The following is a 22,830-nucleotide window of genomic DNA, read 5'->3' on the forward strand; positions in this document are numbered from 1 at the left end:
AACTAAAGATAATAATTCCTTTTGCATATTGTTTTGGAAATATTTTACCTATTCATATTTTTTGAACTAAATGTTCAATTTCAATAGGGTTTTCTGCAAAATGTAAGTTTGCAAATGCTTCATACAATCATGTAAGAAATGAAAATTGAACAACTCCGACTTCAGACTGATTTTGTTTTGATCACACCACAAATATCTCACACGGTTCTTAAAATATTATACTGCTCACAAAAATTATACTACACACAAAAATATCCGTTCACTTAAGGGGGTACTACACTCCTGCCCAATTTTTTTGCCTATTTATGCATTTTTCTCAAAAATTATAGCGCATTGGTGACAAGTAAGATATGTATATTATAGGGGCAAGGACTACAACTACTGCGCTGGAAACTTTATTTTAGCACAGACAACAGTTGTGGAGTTACAGTCAAAAATGAGGGAAACCAATATTTGATCAATAAATCAATAACTACTTGTCTTGAGTTACTGAATTTTCAGTGCAGTAATGCTAGTCCTTGCCCCTATATTATCCATATCTTACTTGTCACCAATGCGCTATAATTTTTGAGAAAAAATGCAAAAATAGGCACAAAATTGGTCAGGGGTGTAGTACCCCCTTAAAACAAAAGCAATACAAAAGCAATATCGTAAAGACACTAAAGTTGTTTTCTTTAAACTTCCGTGGTCCGGGTTCGCGCTGGTGAATTGCGATCGCGTAGAAGTGACAAGGTCGCCTACTACGCGCCGCGCCGAAGACCAATGGGTCAGCCGGCTTGTTGTCAAGTGCATTGATCAGCCAATCAGCGTGATTGTTTATTGCTTTTGTGTTTACGCTCGTGTACGCGATAGGCACAGGCACGACCACGGAAGTTTAAAGAAAACAACTTTAAACCTTAAGTACAAAATAATGTAATCAATATAATGGATAATTTTGTCGTGCGTATTTGACACCTCACTAGACACGAAGCGACTTTATACCCTCAAGTTATACCAATTGGAATGGACAAAGAAAGCATTTCAAAAGAGAAATATTTGGGATATTTCGTCCTTAAGCTGGTACTACACCCCTTGATAAATTTGTGACTATTTTTGCATTTTTCTCAAAAAATAATAACACACTGGTAACAAAAGTTATGTATATTACAGGGGCAAGGAATCCAGTTACTACACTGGAATTTTAGTGACTCAAGACAAGCGGTACTTTATTTATTATAAGAAAAGAGGTACCGCTAGAATGTACCCCATTTCTTGACATATATAATGAACCACTTGTCTTGAATCAGAAGTTATTGGATTCTTTGCCCCTATAATATACATAACTTTTGTTACCAGTGTGTAGTTATTTTTGAGAAAATTTAAGTGTAGTACCACCTTAATGACGATTCCACTCTCTTTTGTAACGGGCTCATTGCAGCGTTACAGACCAACACTGCCTAGTTATGCGGTTTCAAGAGAAATCGTTGTCACTTTTGATATGCTCTCTTTTTTCATACTAATTTGCATAAGCATGATAAGCTAAGTTGCAGCGTGCTGAATGACGTATCCAAATAGGCAGAACAAGAATCCACATTTATATTAACTACTTCATTTGGTAATTTACTTTAAATGTCTTTAAGATATTGCTCAAGCTATTGTTTTAAGTTTACGGACACCTTTTGTGCGCATTATACAAACGAGTATTTTATTCAGCATATAAACGTTTAACATTTGATGTAGGTTTAAACAAAAGAAATGCTTTAGTATACCCAGAGTCCTAAGTATAAGGCATAACAAACACAGACTGTCTGTTTTGTGTTTATTAAGCGAGAATTGCAATACTTTTATAACATTTATCTTAACTCATGTTATCGTGCAGAAATCCAAGTAAAAAGTGAATAATCATATTTCTCTAGAGTTAATGGTATGGCTAGTTGTATTATAATATGTACATGTTAGTAGATTCATATTATTTATTAATACTTTTCAACCATAATTGTGTGTTCTGCTTGGTTTCGTTTTACTTAGTGCCCATTATCATGATTATGTTCGTGCTCTGAAATTACTGGTCACATTATTGCTATATACCAGCTGGGACATACTTTATAAATTGGTCATGAAAAGATTTTTCTATCATCTTGTTTGCATCGTCGAGCTGTTTTTGGAATGCTAGGCTTTGATGGTCTCCATCAGCTGACGTGCATTTTACTACGTCCGTCGCATCTGCGTCATGTCCGAGCTCTTTCTTCAGGGCGACTTTTGCCAATAACAAATTGGCCACGTCTCGTCGTAGGTCTTGTATTATGTCATTCTGAATAGAGGTTATGTTTGTTAAGTGGCGATTGGTTTCTTCCAATTGACGATTGGTCGCGAGAGTCTGGTTGATGATTTCGTCTTTGGCCTGGACGATGCATTTGTATTCGCCTTGGATGTTTTCGTACAAGTGCGTCTTTCTTTACAATTCTGCGACGTAAGCCTTGCTGTGGGGATCGATGGACAATAGCGTATCTTCGACAGTTTTTATTTTCTTATCGGTCGTTCTTGTCGTTCGATCCGAAAGTTTCAAATTCCTAACAATCGACTCCTTCCTAGTTGGCTCTATCGACGATTCGGTGGTGCTGGAAAGCGATCCTGGGAAGCAGGCATCGACGAATCTGGCGACTCCTCCGGCAAGACTTTCTTCCTCGATTAGCTCGTGTGGACAGTCGTTTTTGACGGTGACTTTCATCTTGGTCACTTTAGTTGGGGGTGGTATTTTGAGAGACGTACGTATTCTCAACGGCTGCCACGCTTCCGCAACTTTCCACGTACCAAGTTGGAATGACAACGTACGACCGAAATTCTTGGACGGGAAAGCCACCTTACAGTCCGTCCGACCTAACAAGATCGGCAGTTGGCATTCTTCCTCGAAGAACGTTCTCAGTTGTTCGTCGAGGTCTTCGACGGTTACGCTGTCTTGCACCGACCCGAAACTGACCGACATCACGTAAGGGAAAAGTTGCACCTTGATATAGTCGTCGGGTCCCTCACCACACAGCTTCACCGCTTCTTCTTCGTTGATCTCATCCATACCAAATGGAATAGGTACCGCCATCTGAATCTCGTACGTGTAGCTATCTGCCTTGTTCTTTGGAATGGGTACTTTCGTACGGAGATAATCAGGTACGGTCCTGGTTTTAGATTTCTTGCTCGGTCTTGTCTTCTCTGTTAAGGATATGTCCAAAGGTTTTGGATATTGGGTCAGGGCTTTCATGTCGCAGACGACGGATGAGAATTTGGCGCTGGGTTGCGACGGTAAGAACAGTTTGTCGACTCTTCCTGTCGACCTGAGGCGTTGACACGCTTGTTCGTCGCTTAAACGTTGCATCACGCTGTTTTCCAAATGAGTTTGAAGTAGAGTGCGAGCCTCCTTCGGGTTACACGCCACGGCTTTCAACGCTCCTTCCTCGCCTTCGACGAACATTAGATGCGGTATTTTGTCGAAAGACCTGCTTGTCTTCCCTTTCAACGAGCTTAAGATTTGTGGCAGGAACAGTACGTTGTAACCTTCAACCGTTACTTCTGGCTGCGGTCCGATGAGCTGTTTCGCCAATAAATCTACGTCGACTTCTTCGTCGTGCGGAATCTCATTGCTGAAAAAATTATTTATGCAATCATCGACAATCGGGCCAAGCATGTTAGCATCTATCATCTGGGCCATATTCTCAAAGTAGTACTCGTCCTGTTCCTCCAGATTATTCTCGCTGTTCAGTATGCTGTTGATATCGTACAACTCGGCCATTGTGTTCTGTTCGTTGATACTAGCCATCTCGACGGTCGATGCAAAATGAAATGACGAACACCGATGTGCCGCATTTATACTAACGAGCGTCGATGCGAATGGCTGTTTGAACGTGACGTCGTCGAAAGAAGTTATCGTAACGTCACATAATGAACATTACTCGACGACAATCGATCAGATCGCAACGCCACGTTGAACTCGTTCATTGTATGTGTGACGTCACGTTTATCTCGATATCGTGACGTCACGTTATCTCGATGTTGTGACGTCACGTTGCTCACTTTTTACCTATAAATGGCGAGCTTAGTGTTACAGTCTGACATTATCGTGTCCGTAATCGTACACTCAACATACTCGCAAGAATGGAAGATTTGCCGCATACTCCTTCACAGTTCGAGATGGAGGAACAACGAGCGAAACAGCTCCTGAATTCCTTAATGGACGACTATCTTCTCAAGGACAAAGCGATCAGCGAACGCATGATACAAGTTATGCAGGAGTCTGCGAAGGAATTCACAAGACATCACGACGTTCTTCGGGTCATACACGAGAAAGGGCTAGAGGACATCGCGTCCATTTTTGAGGTAGGCATACGTGTTTAACATTTAGGATAAGGACTATATGAAAAACAACGTCACGAAAACGTCGTCATTTTACGTGTAATTTTGACTAAACACTAATCGAATAAACATATTGAATTGCAGGAACGGAGACAAGGAAAGACAGAGAGTGGCGGAGCTTCGGCAGAGCAGTACGGTGGCAGACAGAGAAGATATCCTAAGCAGTTGTACGTCGTGGTACTGACGTGTTTGCGTAAAGATCACCGCAGGGACCAGGTGGAAACCGATTTCAAGAAACTGATGTCTTTGTTCGATAACAACAGTTACGGCATCTTGATGGTGGGAGCGACGATGTTTTACGGGTGCGTCGGATACGTCGACGAACCTCTGGCCTTACCGCTGGACGTCGTATTTCAAATGGGAAACCCCGTGGTTTGGTGTATGCACGATTTTGTCGACGAATTGAAGAGCTGCAGACGGAGATATCACAACACCCTCTATCATGTCGACCGCGATATACTAGATATTATGGTCTACAAGAACCCAAGAACAAAAATGAGCAACAGATCCTGTAACAATTTCTGCTTGAAGAACATCGTCACAGAAGAAGAAATAGAACGCAGCCGGCTCAACGACGAAATCCAACAATACTGCAAAGACGACCAGATGGAAGATTGAACGTGTCGACGGTCAGCGAAGTGAATTGTATAATATTTGTCAAATAATGATGATGAGAACTGTTACGTTACGGAGACACAAATCGATTGCCAAAGAAACTTTAGAATTGAATTAATTTAAATTGAAAATAAAACTAATATCTTTGAATGAAGTAACTGACTACGATGTTCGATGTTGATTTATTTGAGGGTCTGTTAACGCTAGCTAGAATTTAAACGTGAGTAAATCGAGCGTCGTTTTTGTTTTACATTCAAAATGGTTTATGTTTCACTAGTCCCCAAGTTGAAACAAGATGGTAATCATTTTGAACAGATGCTTGATGTTAGTTAGAAATCGTGGTTGATAAAAAGGGTTCAAAAGCAAAACAAAGTAAGAGATCAGAGAGCCTGAATTCGAGTCTCGATGGAGGACGGCAGCATTGTATCGGCTGAAATGGAATTAGGAATACTGAGGAACGACATTAACCTCTTGAAAGAGAGGCAAGCCCACTTTGAAGCCCTTCTCGCGTCTATCGATCGACGGTTACGATTGATTGCTGAAGATCTACTCGATATCGAAAGATTAACAGTTCAATTGCAGAGTGTTCTACATATGGAAACGTAAAACAGCATTTATTAATTTTGATGAGAACTTTATTAAACTAAAATAATCATCTAAACAGACACTCGTTCTTTAACTTGACCCCCGGGATCTAACAGATTGAATCACTGCCTTCATCGCCTTAACTTGCGACTTCAATCGTGAAATTTCATCATCTTCATTTAAAAACTCCTGCAGGCAACTGGAGTCGTAAAAGACATTTTCTACTTCTTTTGATTTGTCTTCCAGGTTTTGTTCCAGGACCCTAATTTTAGATTTCTGTTCAAGAAAATCTGTCCTGAGTTTGATTACCAAAGCTTCTCTTTGGGCGTTTTGGTTTTGCCATCTAGAGTTGTACTCAATTATCCTTTTCACTTGATCTAAAAGTCTTGAATTGTCTCTTTCCAGTGTTAAATTTTGTCTTTCCAGGATTCGAACTTTTTCTTCCGGCTTCAAATTATTTGACAAACGTGCTTTCTGTCGAACGACTTCCGTTAGATTCGCTTCTTGACTTGTTGCCTCGTCGTTGGATGTCATTGTGACAGAAGATAGTCGTTCTAATAAATCTTCAATCTCAATGGTTAGTGTCTCGCATGTAGCTTCTGTAGTTTCTTTATTTTTATTGAGTTGTTTCACTTTTTCAGTAAGTCTTGCAATTGTTTGATCCTTATCGTTATCTGAAGCTTTCATGCATTCATTTAGTTCAAATATTTCTTTGTTTTGTGCCCTACGCTGTTCGGTAATTTTCTGAATAATCCTTTCTAATTTGAATATCCTGTCTAACTGATTTTTTTTTGGTTCCGCGAAAGCCTCTTTCACCTCGGTTTCCAGTGCCAGTCTTAGTCTTAAGTTCTTTGATACCAACCTATACAAATACTCTTTATCGAGACCCGGCATATCATGTAATCGACTTTGAAGGTTTTCCACGGCCATATCTCTTTTCAGGCTTGCCGTCATATGCGAGAAGTTGATAACGTCGATGCATCTTGAGCTGTCACCGTCGTCACTCATCGTTGCTCAATTATATATATGCAAGCAACGATTAAATCGGTCACTATTTATCCTTTCATCGTACATTTATACGGAGGCTAAATGCCTTTGCCCACGATGTGTACTATAACCCCGTGCGAGTTCGTTAAACGGATGACAGATTTCGTCCTTCTGGATTGTCAGCCTTTTTGGTCATATAACAAAAGGCATATACTGAATGCTATCCACGTTAATTGCACAAGCGTTATTGTCCGTCGACGTATGATGTCTGGACAATTATCCTTGGCTCATTTGATACACGACGAAAAGGTAAAGCGTCGATGACCCGTCAAGAAAAACGCTTTGTCATTTACGATGAGCATGGGCTGGATGTCCAGGGTCTTCCCGAAGATCATCCTACAGTTTTGGTGTTCAAATCTGTGCATCCTGAAGGCTCGGACACGGAGGCATGGATCTTGAGAGGCGGAATCGGGGAATTTGAAAAACTTTTCCCCGATCTATGCACGAATGGCCCAACTTGTTGTTACAATAAGCGTTAAGAAAAGTTAATAAACAAATAAAATTTAAAATAAATACACCCTGTTCCTCTTAGTATTTGATTCTCCTCGACTACAAAGCAACGTCTAGGTTTTGTAACAAGCCGGAAAACACGTCCGCAATTTCTACCAACTTCAGACGAGAATCCAGTTTGGAAAAAAGTATCAGCAGGTTACCTACTGCCTGTCTCAGTTGCATGTCACGTGTATTGGCCATCGCGGATCCGTAACAGAGGTGCGATGGTCTGCAGCATCTGCAGTGATCTTTTTGGATGAAAAGTTCGCATCTTGTCGGATGATGACGAACGACGTGCCTTTCCATTCCATCACCGCCGTGGGAAAATAAATCCCTGGTTCCTAAACCATCGTACTTCCACGTTGCCACTGTTCTGTAGGTCGTTAGACGTGGGGATAACCAACATCCGCTTTGTCGAAACAACGTACATTCGTGAAATATTTCAGACATTTTCCTTACCAGAGCGCGAGCGTTGTCTTGGCTCCGTCTCGACACGGCAGCCACGTCGATGAAATCCGACTGCCAGTCGTAGTGCTCGTGTCCGAAATGATGATAGAGCTCGTGAGCGAGCTGCTCGGAATAGCTCAGGGCATCGATGTCCATCTCGATCGAATAAGATCGTGAATTGAAACGCGTGACATTTGCTTCAGGTTTGACTTCGCTATCTTCGTCATCATCTTGATAATGATTCCGAACACCATCGAGTAATTCGCGTTTCGTTCTGGTATCCAAAACGGAAGAGACAAGATAAATATTGAAAATTCGCCATACCTCTCTGTTCTTCTTAACGCCTATCATTCGCACTAATCCATCGTACATAGCGGCCGCTTTGCCGAATGTGACGTGGTTGTATCGACGGGTTTCGTCGAAAACTTTTGAATTCGGTTTCCAATCGAGTTGGAGACGAAACCTATAATCCGACGTTTTAACCCTCACAGCGTACACGACAACCGGTTTCGTTTTTCCGGATAGACCGGCGAACGTGTCACCGATGCCTCGTCCTTTTTTGGCGTATAAAAATCTTGGCAACTCGTTGCTGGTCAGCAGATCGGATTTTTTATCATCTTCGATAGGAGTACTATAATTTTTCGTAGATTGGACACGGTGGGTCTCAGTGTGCTCATCGTTAACCTCGTCGTCGTTTTTCTGAGTTTGAACGTCGACAACGGTTTTGTTTAAACGATTCGTCCGAGTCTTCGAAGAACGTCGACGGCTGCTGTTGTTGATTTTGGGTTTAGCGCAACGAAACGCGTGTCTCTTAGTAGGGGGTGACATGACTACCGTTGTGTATCGATTTTCGTGCGAACGAGAAGAGCGCTTGGCGAGTAACGTTTGGACGTACCACGACGTCAAACAGAGAATAGCGGAAGATTGTAAACTTCGCAAAGATAGAACACGACTGATTCTCAAATTTGACGACGACGTCGAGTCGACGCCAATAGATGACGACCGTGTGCAGAAAAATCGTCGACTTGTAGTTCAACGACTGCCAGTTCTTAGCGACGACGCGACCAGCTCCCAGAACGGTTCTTGCGAAAGATTTCCTTCTGCTAGAATGTCGAGCATCAAGACGACTGGACAACCTACTCCATCGCTTCGTAGAGATAACGCCTCTCTAGAGGCATGTCGTAGACGACAGTCTTACGATACATTGAGGAAATGGAACCAAATTCGAATAAAGTTGTCAAAATGTCGTCGAGTTTTCCACGAATCTCGCGACCCTTGCAGAAGCTCGTTGAGCAATAAGGTCACGGTGCTCGATTTTCTACGCCAAATCCGGACGAATCTCAACCGCTACCCGTCAGTAGCCTTGGATGACTTCGATGACTTTCGAGCTGCCTATAAAGGTACGGTATATTTTGCGAGATACTGCGGTCGACGAGGCGAACATATGATTGCGTTAGAGCGTATTTTTTACGGATTATTCGAACAAGATTTTGCGAATTAATGATCGAAATGTCAATATATCAAAGTAGCTTGAAAGCCCTAGAGAAAAACGTTTCCGTCACAGCTATGGAGAAAGACCGGGCGGTGGAATTTGACATTTCGCGGTTGAAAGAACACTTATGGATGCAGTTTGTCAAAGTGTTTTACGAATCGATAGAGTTAACTAACGGGATATTTCGCGACTTCATCGTGATAGGGGGTGGACAATTTACGGAGACGCTCGTCGTCTTCTTACGCGACGACCAAAAACTCAACGACACGATGACGTGCAGCTGGTTTCACGCATTAAATGGTCTCTCTTTCGGAAACGACCCTGAAAAACAAGCATGCGTGGACTTTTTAAAAACTCGCAACGTGGATCTGTGCCGTCAATTGCTCAATTGTAATCTGATAGATTCCAAAAGTAATTTTCTCACTTTCTGTCAACTGTAACGAATGACTTTTGTTGTACTATGTAAAACATAAATGTATTGTATTGAAAATAAACAACGAATGACCATGACGACATTTCTGTTTCTTTGTGATTTTTATTTATTCTTGCTCATCACGCTTTCACCTTCACGTCAAAGTAAACGTAATCGTCCACCGGACATAATAGTTTAACCAATGAAGTATCTGACAATTCAGATTTTTTGATCGTAAATAACCTGTCTTGGAAAAACGGAGGGCTTGCGTCGTTAACGCTCATCGATGCATTTTGCGCTTGAGTTTCGTCGACGATCACATGTTCCGAAATTTCGGCGCTTTTAGAGTTGTCGTTGATCACTTCGGAAGAGAGAGACGGCGCTTCGTTCGCCATGACGTGGGCCAAAGATTCTGTCGATGCACGTCGACAGGTACAAATCGGTTACTTTATGCGAAATAGATGTTTTGTTGCTCCTGGTAAAGAGGATTTCTTTAATACGTTCATCTTGCAAAGTTGGTACGACTCGAAGCAGATCGTGCAATGTCCATCGATCCCATTCGTACAGAACGACGGTCGTGCGTCGATGCGTCAATAATCCCATGGCGGTCAATGCATCCGACGTTGCGTGTGAGGTGATCATCTCGGCACATTTCTTTTGAACTTTGTCGAGAGCCTGTTGGTCGTTGCATAGGACCAGGCAAGATTCGGACAAGTTGTGTCGACCACGCAAAAATACGTTCCAATCGTCGATGAGAAAAAATCGATTCCACGATTTGATAGCTTTTAAGATTTTAGATAACTCAGATGCGAGCATCGGTGTTGTCAACCAGCATCTGGAGTCACTGTCACTTCCACGCTCGACTGGTTCGACGCATCGGTGTTCTTCGAGTAAACTGAGAGACGAAACGTTCGCGTCTCTTTTCAAGAATGCCAGCACGAACGCTCCCTCGTCTCTCAACTTGGTACTGGACATGTGCTTTTCGGTTTCTTTCAAATCCAAAAAATCTCTTAGAGCCTTTTTCTCTACGCCAGTGCGAGGTTTCACAACCCCGGACAACACAGATTGAAAGTTGAAAGGTCCCGATATTATGTCAATCAAATCAGGATTCCAATTCAGGTCAGAACTTTTCTTCGCGTATCGCCCCATATCTTTAGTTGGACAACGTTCAAGAATCAATCTCAACTTGTTGGTCGTCTCGGATTTCATCTGACGCAAAAGCGTTTTCGTTATACATTTTGCTCGTCGGTCGCTACTTTGGACTTGGTCTACCAACTTGCAAAATATGACAATGTGATCGATCGTGATTGTTTTTTCCCACTTCAACTCTATCGAAGCAAGTAGTTGAACATACTTGGTGACGAATTTACGAAACTCGTTGACATTCATGGGAACGTGTTTGAATAATTTCAGTCCATGTTCCAAGAATTCCACGTCGATTTTGTCAGGTATGATTATATCTTTTACGAACTTAACGTTCGATCCCGGGTCATTTTCGACGACGTAATAAACAAATGCTAAAGGACCGGGAACGTTGTCGACCACGACCGAAATGGATAGATTATCGGTGCATCGAAGCCTCGCCGCTTGACCCTCTTCGCGGTCGACAAAGTTTTCGAATCGAAAGTATCCCATGGTAAGCTATAAAAGTCCTTCCACCGTTAGGGTACCCAAACACTTGTCATCGCAGCGTGTGGAACAAGTTAAGTAAGGATGGCCGCTTGTATTCTTTATCGTTACGAAGACAGTTTCAACGAGGCTCTCAGAGCCGAACTTCTGAATAAACTAGCGTTCGACGATATACCGACGGAAGTTCTTCAAAGTATCTTATATAGCGAGGACGATGACGACGACGACTACGTGGATTTGCAGGACGAAGAAGAGTTAGTTGAGCTCATGTCGGCCAAGAATGAGAAAGGGGATGAAGAATCACGATGGTGGAATGAAAACAAAATCGAACAACTCACCGTCGATCGGTTCATGAAGTACTTTGTTCGTTCCAAACTGTTTCAACGAACCGTAAAAAGACTCTTGGATCCGGTATTTGCTCCTTCGAAGATGGAAACTCTGCAACTTGCCGATAACGGAGAAGATTTGCTGAGTTGCATCGAAGAAGGCGACGCTGCCGACCACCACGACATACTTAAACTTCGAAAGGTAGATTTGATCAAGGTCGATAAAGATGTCCCTGGTTCGAGCATATCGGCAAAATACACGGCTAGTTTTGAATTTGAGACGGGAGCCAATTCAAAACGCAAACGTTACGTCAACACGTTTTTCAACACTGGCTCTCTTTTTCTGCTGTTTGCATCTCTCGGCGAACTCGGTAATACCGGTGACACGAACAACACGACGCAAAACGACATTCGGTTAGCAGATGCCAGCTACGAAATAGGCGTGAACGGCGATCTGCTTACGTGGGGAAGCAAATTGCGTTTCTTAAAGAACGAGCTCGTGTCCGTCATCCTCGATGCCAAGTACCTGTGGAAGTGCATGGTGGCAGAACCGGATCACCCATTTTTCAAAGAATGCCATCCTGCCCGAAACGGAGGGAGTCTGCAGACCAAGCTGTTTCTAAAGCGATACGCTTATCGATTTGCGATGCGTCATTCTTGCGAGATGACCGAAAAACAGATGCTTCCCAAGATACGATATTCGAAGAACAGTGGGAAGCACTACATGAAATTCACAATGTCGGTCCTGCGAAAGATGGGCGCCAAGGAAAAACGAAAAAACTTCGACGACAAAAACAACATCACGGATTCATCACTGCGAAGCACTTTGCAGGAAGAACTTCGAATCTCATCTCAGAAGATCTACCGCTACTTCCACGTCTACCTTCACAGTCTACTGGGAAGAAAGAAACTCAATCATAACCGACGTGAGAAGTTAGGTTACGGCGATCTGATTAGATTCTGCGTGTCTGCAACGTGCTACTGCGATTCTCAAAAGAACGTGTTTACCGTGTTGCACTCGCCGCGAGGGACCGCCGAGGTGCTCCTGCACGGAATGTATCTGCGCAACGCCGAAGGAGCGGAAATGTCCAAACCAAAAGTAGATGCGCGACTTCAGCAGATTGCGTTGAAAAACATGATGAAGATCGAAGATGACGATGACGATATCGGCGAACTCTTCTCTACGACGGAAGCGCTACCTTTCACTCAGATGAAGGAGTTGAAGTACGGAGAGTCGGACGACGTGTCCGATGCAACGGAACAGGACGACGACGACGACGTCCAAGGGTCCAGTTCCAAAAAAATGCGGCGCTCGATTACCAACGAGCCGTTTCAGTACAAGTCCGTGTAAACGAAGCAAGAAAGAGATGACAAACACGTTTCCAAACATACACTTTGTTTTAATAAATAAAACGAACATGAGATAATGTAATTGCTTGAACTAAATAAAATCAATTATACCATAGTTCCGTGAAAGCGTCAAAATAGTCGTTATCGAGTTGTTCTACATCCGTTATTAAAAATTCCGATTTTGATATTTTATCGTCGTGATTTGCATCCGCGTCGAGTAACAGATCGACGAAATCTTCGAACGTGCCTGAAGATTTTTGCCATTCCTCGAGAGTGATCTCGCCGTCGCTGTTGTCGTCGATGGTGTTAAAAACTGCGAGGCTATTTCGATTATCCTGTTCATCAATGGCTCTCTTGAAAACCCTAAGCGATTTCAGCAATCTCGTGGAATTCACTCGGAGAATCTTGTCTTTACCATCGTAGGTTACGAAGGACGAGCTTCCGACATTTCGTTAGCTGTCATCAGGACGAAACCTGTCACGTACAAAATGATGGCAAAATTCATCTTGTCTTTACCGCTGCTGAAATTCTTCACGTAGGCTAAAAATCGAGGTACGTTAATATAAAGACTATTTACCTGGTTACTCGAGATGAAATCAACAAAATGTCTTCACGATTTGCAACTACGATCGATAAAGAAGAGCAGCGGCGAATAGAACACGACACGCGGGAGCAGAGAAATTGCCCAAAATGGTTCGAGCACAGACGAGGTCGAATAACGGCTTCTACTTTCGGAAAGGTCTTGAAATTTAAAAAAGAGGAGACAAAGTTAAACTTTGCGGATAGGCTCTTCGACGTCGACAACGATCGTGCGTTTCTAGCCGACGCCGTCCAGTACGGCATAGTTCACGAGAAGGAAGCCATAGATAAATACCTATCGCTCGATCGTTGTCAAAACATCACCTATTTCAAACGAGGTCTTTGGGTTCCCACCTGGAAGGATTGCGCCTGGTTAGGAGCTAGCGTCGATGGCGAGATAGTAGAAGAAAGTCCGCCGGGCATTCGTAGAAGCGGCATTGTCGAAATCAAAACGGTCTTCGATCTCGTTGCCGGTTCCATCGACGAAATTGCACGAAAGAGAAAGAGTCGATTTTATTTAACTCGACTACTCGATGGACATTTTCAACTGAAGAAGGAAAGTCATCACTTCTGCCAGATTCAGGGTCAGATGGCGATATGTCAAGTTAATTTTTGCGACTTTGTCGTCTATCATCCAAGCTCGGGAGATATATTTGTCGAACGTGTCCAATTTGACGATGAGTTTTGGAAAAATCGACTGTTTCCTAAATTGAAATTGTTTTATACGAAATACGTACTTCCTCTGACAAAGGTGTACACTTATTAGTTTTATGTATTTATGCGACCTACGAGAATAAATACTCGTTAAACAATTTTGATTAAACTATCATCTTCATAGCTTTATTTCAAATACCAAACAATATGCAAAGAATATATAGCAATATAATTTTAGTCAATATCGATTTATTTCGTTCGTGAGGTAATCAATTTGCATCTTATACTAGAGTTGAAGCTTTCGTTTTAGGTTTGACAACATCCCATTCGCAGCAGTGATCCTGTCCTTCTTCTCCGAACAGGAAATTGTCTCCCAATTCGGCTACAAAGCGTTGCATGTTCTTTTCGTTCCACTTTTCCTTGATACCCTGTTTAATTATTGCAGTCGTTGCCTCTTCTCTCAAATTCAGCAGTTCCAGTTCGTTGTTCACCTCGAGGTATTCAAGGGCACGTTTTCGCCAATCGAATTTATCGCGGGTTTTGCTAGCCATGGTGATCATTTTGTCGCTACTGCTTTTGGCACGAGTTGAAGCTACCATGTCCGACAACGCCCGGAATACCTTGCTCGCGGTGTAGATCCCCGTGTTGATACATGCTGTTTCCATCAACCCCGAACGTACTTTGAAGCCCATCGTTTTCTGCGTTGGTTTCGCAAGTTTTCCACCTTCCGATACGTCCTCCACGTCACGGCCATCGAAATACACCACAACTCCTTCAACTCTTGTATAATTTTGCTTTAGGTAATTGCAAATTTCTACCAAAGTGTCTTCGGTGAAAATGGGTCTGAATTGTCTACAATTATTCTTATTATTACAACTAAAAAAAGGCTCGGAACCCCGTCCGGCAAATCAGGCATCCTGTACACCTTCTTGGGATCAGACGTATCGGTCGTGTCCACCCAAATTTCAAAGGCATAAAATCGGTTCAGTTTGTCCTCCTCCGCGTAGACGTTGGCTTTGGCAGCTTTGTTCAACTTGCTACCGGCGTTGGGATGCAGAAATTCGACGTAAATTCTGACGTATTCATTGGCGGAAATTTCACCAGATTCCAACCACTCTCCGTGCCGTTTGATTTCAGCCAGAGCCAAATCTTTGAAATTCGAGCAGCCCTGATATTGAGAAGAACCAACGAGGAAATCGTCCACGACCCACAGCAGTTGTTGCCCGCTGTGACTGAAAACACCGTCCGAGACCCATCCGTACATATCTAAATTCTTATAGTCGAAATAAACTTGAGTTCCGTCCAATTTTTCGGTGATGTGACAATGACGGCCGTAATATAATTCTAAATTATCAGATTCGAGCAGATCCCATACGTTTTCGTCCGATGTACGTTTTCTGTACGGTGAAGAGCAACTGAATAGTTTGGTGCAGGCCATAATGACCTGAAAATATTTAGACTGGATTGACAAAGAGCTTGGTTGAATAATGAACTCGATATTTACAAACCCTCTTTTTATAGACAATGGCAGACACATCGAACGGTGTCGATTCTTAACACGAACGGCATCTTGTTTAGTTAACTTTAGTTAATCTTTATTAAAGTCAGACTTTACACATTTACCAAACAAAGCTGCGTTCTAGTAGCTTCGACGACGATGTTATATTACGAAATAACGAAGCGTGTTCATTTTGTTAAACTCTACACGAGCCCAAGTTCAACTGCCCCTGATTTAATATACGGAATGCACTCCATCAGAAAGCGATTAAAAGTTTGCATACGTTGGCTACTACCCTTTAAGAGATGACAAACGTTGTTCATCTCCTCTAGAACTGCCCTATTGTATGCGCGATCGTTATCGTAGCTAAAATCAAAAGAGGCTAGCCTTCGACGACATTCCTGGTCACCAAGATGAGTGCCTACTGGTCGTTCGTGAAAAGCGGTGTTCGTGTTCTGTATAACGCTATTGAAAGCAAAAACAAATTCTACCGATTTCTTATCTAAGTCCCCGAAGACCGTATAATCAAACGTCACGCGACCATAATTGCCGTTCTTGTACGATACGATGTGAACGGTAGGACTGACGGTATCGTATAACAAATGGAGTAAATCCTCATCGTAGTCTGGTATCTCTGCAGTGGCCATGGCTCGGTAGATTCATGTGTTCACCGACGGTGTCTGTGGGTTCTATAGTTGTCGAGTTATTCTTCAATTTGACTACAGCTCTAGACGAGACGAAGTTCAGCTGACCGAGATCTAATATGAGGAATGCATTCAATCAGAAAGCGAATGAAGGTTCGTATACGTTTGTTACGCCCCTTTAAGAGATGCAGAACATTGCTCAATTCATCTAGAATTTCCCTATTATAGGCGCGATCGTTATCTCTGCTTAAGAATAAAGCGTCAAGGAATACAGCGTGTTGGGTGATTACTGGTCGTCCCTCAAAAATGGCTTGTATGATCTGTAGAACGCTGATGAAAACTTGAGAAAAGAGAACCGGGTTCTCGTCGATGTCGTGGAATACTGTATGATCAAACGTCACGACACCGCAGTTGTGAGACGACGATACAATGTCGACGGTAACAGTGACTGTATCGTATAACCGTTGGAGTAAAAATTTATCGTAGTCTGGTACCCTTAGGGCGCCCATTATTAATCGGTGATGAAGAATGAATGACGATAAATTGGTTGAAGCGAGTACACTGCTCGGGTCGAGCATAAAATTATATAGCACCGACGTTGACGTTTAAATTGGGACCCTCACAAGCGAGTAAACAAGAACGACATCGAACACGCATTTATAATACTTATAGTAGTAAATAATTTGACACAATTGTTTTTATTGTACATGTTTAGTATTGTTTTCATCAAGATGTGAGTAGTTATCCTTTACTTTATTTTTTCAGATCATTTATCCATTTTGCTGCCTTAAAGCCATTCGAAGCCGTTCCAATTTAAATTTGCAAATTTAAACATAAATTTGGGTATAAGTAATAAATCATCGTCGAATTGACATTCATCGAATACGATGTGATCGAGCTTGCTGCAACCTAACGACAACTTCTTGATGAGTTCGTAATCCTTCATCTTCACGGACAAGGTGCGTAATGTAAGTTTGACCAGATTGGGGCACAAATGCGTCACGTTATCTAAAGCGTCGATCTCCAAACGATAGTGAAATACTACATGGTTTACTTCGGACCACGGTTGGCCAAGCTTCGCGAGTCTATACCACACTTTACACACTCGCGAGCATACCAGCTTGTCGTTGACTTCTAGAAAAGAGAAACTTGCTTTAGAACCACGATAGGTAAAAGAGTCCACGGTATAGTTGGCTCGTCGCGTCTCATTTCGGATATACTGCAACGATCGTGTCATCCATTATTTGAACGAAGCTTATTGCACAATAATAATCACCGTCGTTGGACATCCGGGGGCCAGAAAAACCACGCTGCTCATCTATCTAAAGCGATCTAAATGATTCTAGTCTTCAACGATGGTCTCTATAGCTTTCAACTTATTCTCCAACAACTTGATCCAATTTGATGTGATTTACTTTAGATTTGTTTTTTGTTTTTTTAGATCATCTATCCATCTTGCTGGCGGCGGAGGGAGGCAACTCGCTTCGGGTGAGCTTGTGTGTACCTTCGATCCAGCGTAGTGAGATTTTGGGACGACCGAACGCTTTTTTCGTCGCCTTTTTCCCCTTTCCATTACAGAGAGTTTATATATACCGTTTCCTCGATCGATTGATACTTGAAATCGTTATGTCACAATATATATGTAGAATAGTGACGTCACAGAAACCTCAAATAGCGTCTTCACGTCGATTGACTCTGAACGGGCGAGAATCGTAACGTCACGTTTGATCAAATATTTCGTGTGGCTACGACACGATTTATCGTTTACACCAATACCCGCGCGTGACGTCACGTTTTCAGCAACAGAAAGGGTATAAATAACGGAGCAGAGTACGCTGAGATTCATTATTACTTTGATAGACCACCTATATCTATCATCATGAAGACGATCAGCTTACCCACCGACGATGCTCTGCAAACTTTATTGCCTGTTAGTGAATTTGACGAATTTCTCACATTTCTTGGCGTTGTGCATCGAAATGGACAAACCGAGATAAGATGGTTCGTGCAGTCTCCGAATGAAGACGTCGGCAATTCAAAGGGACACAATTTGGTCACTCACATAGACCATTATCAACGATTTCGATGTCACAGAGAATCGGTGATTACGGCCGTTGCCGGACTGAAGAGACGTCACGTCGTGATAATAGATGGAAATCGGCATCAAAAACTGATAGTCATCCACGACGCACGTCAACTGGCTCATGAAATCGCCGATACGGAACAAGCCCGTGACTTCAAGTTGTGCTTATTTTCCGCCTTGGAGTCTTGGATGAAAAAGAACCACGGAATCTACGACAACCTGGAACTGAGACCCTTCGTTACGATGTTGCAGAATATCCTGTTCCCCTACTACGTCCACAGAAGGATGGTGAACACGTTTGGACATGATCACGCTTCGGCACCTCTTCAATCGGCCTTCAGCATCTACCATCAAGGCAGCTGGTACCCCAGGGATGACAATCAAATGCGTCAGCAACGCAATGGTCTGGGTTTAAACGAATTTTTCGTACAGTGGTGAACAGAACTTTGCAAAAGCCGTTCGACAAAGAACATATTGACTATGGACAAATCCAGATTTTGGACTTTAATGCCATTAATTATATCGCAATAATTTCATTATAGACTATTTGTGAACGATGGAGGATGAATTATAAGCCTGTTGGATATTGGCAAATCTAAATGTAGCTGCGAAATAGACGTCATAATTTTAATAAAATGTTAATAATATTATTTTACTAGTGTGTACTATGTAGTATTATTATAGTTACGATATTTTTGTTTTTTTATCTCTAGTGAAAATATATTTGTTGAAGAGAAAAGAGAAAAAAAAAAAAAAAAGCTCTCTTGATCCCGACGTGATTCGAACACGTAACCTTCTGATCTGGAGTCAGACGCGCTACCATTGCGCCACGGGGTCAGCTTGTAAATTGAGTGGAAAAGTAAAATATATATCATTGTAATTTTGGTTTTCACATTGACTTGTCGCAAAATAAATTTAACGAGGCATACTAGCACAACTATTTACGTGAGGAGCTTTATTATTCAAAATATGATCGAGTGAATTTTCAAATACATTTGCATCACGATGAGCGGCGTTGTCGTCCGAGCGATAGACAGGTCGTGGGATTTTTCACCGTTTGAACTCGTCAGATACTTTTCATATTTCACCGCGTTCGTCGACGATCTCGAAGAAGATCAAAATGAAATCGATCTACCTCATCAAGTTCACCCGGAAATATTCGACATTTTACAAACGTGCATCGTAACGAAATCTACGGAGCGAATCACCAAGTCGAATTTTCCGGCTGTGCTCGAAGCGATACCGGTTCTGATGGCGTGCGAAGGATTAGATGAAATTCTTGCGGATGCGGTCGATCGTGGAACGATCTTCTTTCTCTCGTCCAGACGGGAAATCAAAATTAGCAAGAAAGAAGGGGAATTATTCGCCGAAAGCGCTAACATCTTGTGGAAATACAATAGTTACTTTTCCAGTTTGAGATGCGCCTTTAAAAACTTATTGATATGGATATCTTCCCGTGCTGTACACACTAGATGGTTTGCTAAATTACCCTACAAGATGATCGTTGATCTATCTTCGTTCTCTCAAAGATCCGTGGGATTGGAAGGCGATCTTAGTCTCATCGTATTGCACAGGTTGGTGTCGATGCTCGACGCCGATAACGATATGGATCGAGAGAGTGATTTCACCACTTTCACCATGAGATCTTTAATGGGTATAGTTTCCTCTCTTCGAAGCGAAAGGCGCGAATTTCCTTCCGATACGTTTCGATGTTATCAAAATATCGCAACGCGATGGTCCAGTCGTTGCGGCGTCGATGGACTGGAGGTCGTCAACGTTCTGAAGAGAGCCGCAGCTGCTGTTTTTGGCGATGAAGCGGATGACGAAGAACTGCTTTTCACGGAGACGTCCATGGATTGCGGTAGAAACTTTTTGGAAGAAATGCAAAAGCATCTTCGATTTACCTGTGCAAGGAGTTTGTGCACCAAACACCTACGATGTCAAGGTACCCCAAGTCTAATTTGATATGTCACGACGACGTCCTTTGGGAATATAATTCCTACGCGAGATCGTATCGACTGCTATGCTTGCCACCTACGGACGTAATTTGCGACGGCGCGAAACAGAAGATCGCGATGGTGAAACCCAACGAACCGTTAGCTCTGACTTTTCTCAGAACCCTTCTGAAAGGGAACTATATTGCATGAACGTTTGGTGGTTAGATTTTACCGTTTTCCATACCGGATCTACGAATTACAAGTGGAGAAAAGTTGACACCGTTGAAAATACCACCGACGAAGTTGTATTTCCAAGAACCGCGCACGAGAAGTCGTCTTCGTCGACGATCTTCTTCTACAAACGAACTTGTGTAGGCAGTTCTCATTGGTGGCTTCACGCAGTAGAAACATCCAAGTCGGTCAAGTTTGACACGAATGACACGACGTGTCAAATGTGTGAAACGTTCTCCGCTGCATTGCATCCGATCACGTCGTCGGAGCTTTACGAACCAGACACCACCGAAGACACTTCTATCGCGATGTATTTCGTCGGGCGCGCATATGGTGAACCGATCGTACGCGATTACGTGGTGCATTTCGACAACATCTTAACGGGCAAGGATATCGAAGTTGCATTTTTCGACTATCCGCCTTGCCCCAAAGAGTTTGTTGACGCGAGCGGCGATCAATATGAGCATAATATTTCCGTGTTTTACGACGTACTTAATCGAGCACCGCTCCTCGTCTCGAGTACGGCGGTTCGCAAAGACGGAGTGTTTGACTTACTGATACTGAGACGTCGCCGTAGCCCTGATCAGTATTGGGAAACGATCACGGTTCCGGTTACCGTAAGTAGCGACGTTTCTAGCTCGATGACGGGTGGTCGATTCGGTGGTGAATATCAGGGAAGAGTAAGTAACAACGAACTCATTCTTTGGGATGCTTCTGTCGTACCAAAGTTCGATATTTTTCAAGGTCGTATATTGCGCGTGAATCTTTCAACCAAATCGAGCTATTGGAAGACGTGGGGTGTGAACAGACTTTCCAAGCAAAGACTGAATTTGGAGGAGATGCAGCAGTTACTGACGAGAAAGGTTCCCGTTGTTGTCGATACGTTACCCGCACCTCAGAATAGAAAACGACGAACGCGTTTGATTTACGACCAAGCATTTATTCCTAGCACTCGCGAAAGGTTTTGGGTGCCAAACGCTACGCGTGACGAAGGCGATACAAAATGCGAAATCGATAGGCTGGAAAATGTCAGGTGGGACACGGATTATCAGATTTCAGTTAACGAGAAGATGTAAATTGTCATTTCAAATCTTTATTAGCTTTGAGCATGCCGATCAAATACGGTACTAGAGCCTTTCTCGCTGTTTTTGCATCGCCGCATCTTCGACGACGGCAAATGCATCCAAGACTGCGAATTTTATTCTTGATGCGAGCAGTTACGGTGCACTTGTACAGATATTTTATCGTACCTTTTTCGTACAGACAGAAAACGGGAATTTTATTGACGACAACGCCTAAAACTTTAAAATTTAGATTGTCACGCTCGTGCGACATGTCTGCAGTCGAATTACTCATAACGAATTATTATTATCATATATATATTTCTGTATCGTTATTATACCGAGGTTTCCACCGCTACCCGAAAAAAACTTAACTTATTTAGATTTTTAAATTTTATATCGCTCTTTGGGAAATAAAATGTCTCTTCCGTAATCTGCTGCAGTATTTTCTGCTTTCTTCGACGAAGTTTGTCCTCGTAATAAAATAGAAAATGAAGGTAGTTTGCTCCTAGATAAACGCAACGTCCTTCGCTGGTTGCAAACAGAGCTTCTTCCACGTTCACGGCGTGCGACTCCATGATGTATGCGGTAATTACGACATCTGCTAAACGCTCGTTCCGATCCCCCAGAACAAGGAGTCGTTCACCCCGATTCAAACAATCTCCGATAAAGGATACGCATATTTCTATCAACGATTCCAAATCGAAGGAAACGTTCTGGTATGGCCCGACCCTCGTTACTTTAATTCCTTCTTGGCTATATCTAACATCGTCGTCGTTGTCGTCTCTTCCACTTAAATCCAAGATATGCGAGATGTGATTTTGGCAATTTGCACCACGTCGGATGCTACGTCGTACGATCCAACGAATAAGTTGAATATGATCATGCGAGCATCGTTCACGTAACGAACGGGTCGGCGTGGACCGTTGACAAAATTCAAAACTTTCATCAATCTTTTGCTCTCGTCGATAAAAATGTAATCGTTCTTGTCTCGTCTTCTCAGAGTTTCGTCGCTCAGACGTATCAGCTGTTGCAAAAAGAAATCGTTCGGTTTAACGAGACGTTTCATAGCGACGACGAGCGACGCCCGTTCCACCGATAAACGATATGTTTCGACAAAATACGCTATCAGCGCTGCCGGTGCTTGATTTACGCCCAGCAAGGAGTATATCAAAAGTTTTCCACCGCTCGATAAAGCTGTTCTGACGAACCCTGACGTTAGACGAAACAGAGATAGACAATCGCTCTTTCGGTGTTTAACATCTTTGAAAGAAACGTGGGCGAGAATAATGCCAGACGAGTTAAACTTTTCACGATTGGTATGCTTCAGATCATTGCATAGGTTCAGTGCATGGGTAACTCCCAGTT

The 22,830-nt window shown here is 42.7% G+C and overlaps 1 non-coding gene across 1 annotated transcript; it reads right to left on the minus strand.

Annotated features, from left to right (window-relative positions):
• Positions 1-18,998: 18,998 nt before the first annotated feature.
• On the minus strand, positions 18,999-19,070 carry Trnaw-cca (transfer RNA tryptophan (anticodon CCA)). The gene has a single exon. It is a non-coding gene; the product is annotated as a tRNA-Trp (tRNA).
• Between the last annotated feature and the right edge of the window lie 3,760 nt (positions 19,071-22,830).

Source organism: Amphiura filiformis, unplaced genomic scaffold, assembly GCF_039555335.1.
Source record: "Amphiura filiformis unplaced genomic scaffold, Afil_fr2py scaffold_46, whole genome shotgun sequence".
Classification (NCBI taxonomy): Eukaryota; Metazoa; Echinodermata; class Ophiuroidea; order Amphilepidida; family Amphiuridae; genus Amphiura; species Amphiura filiformis.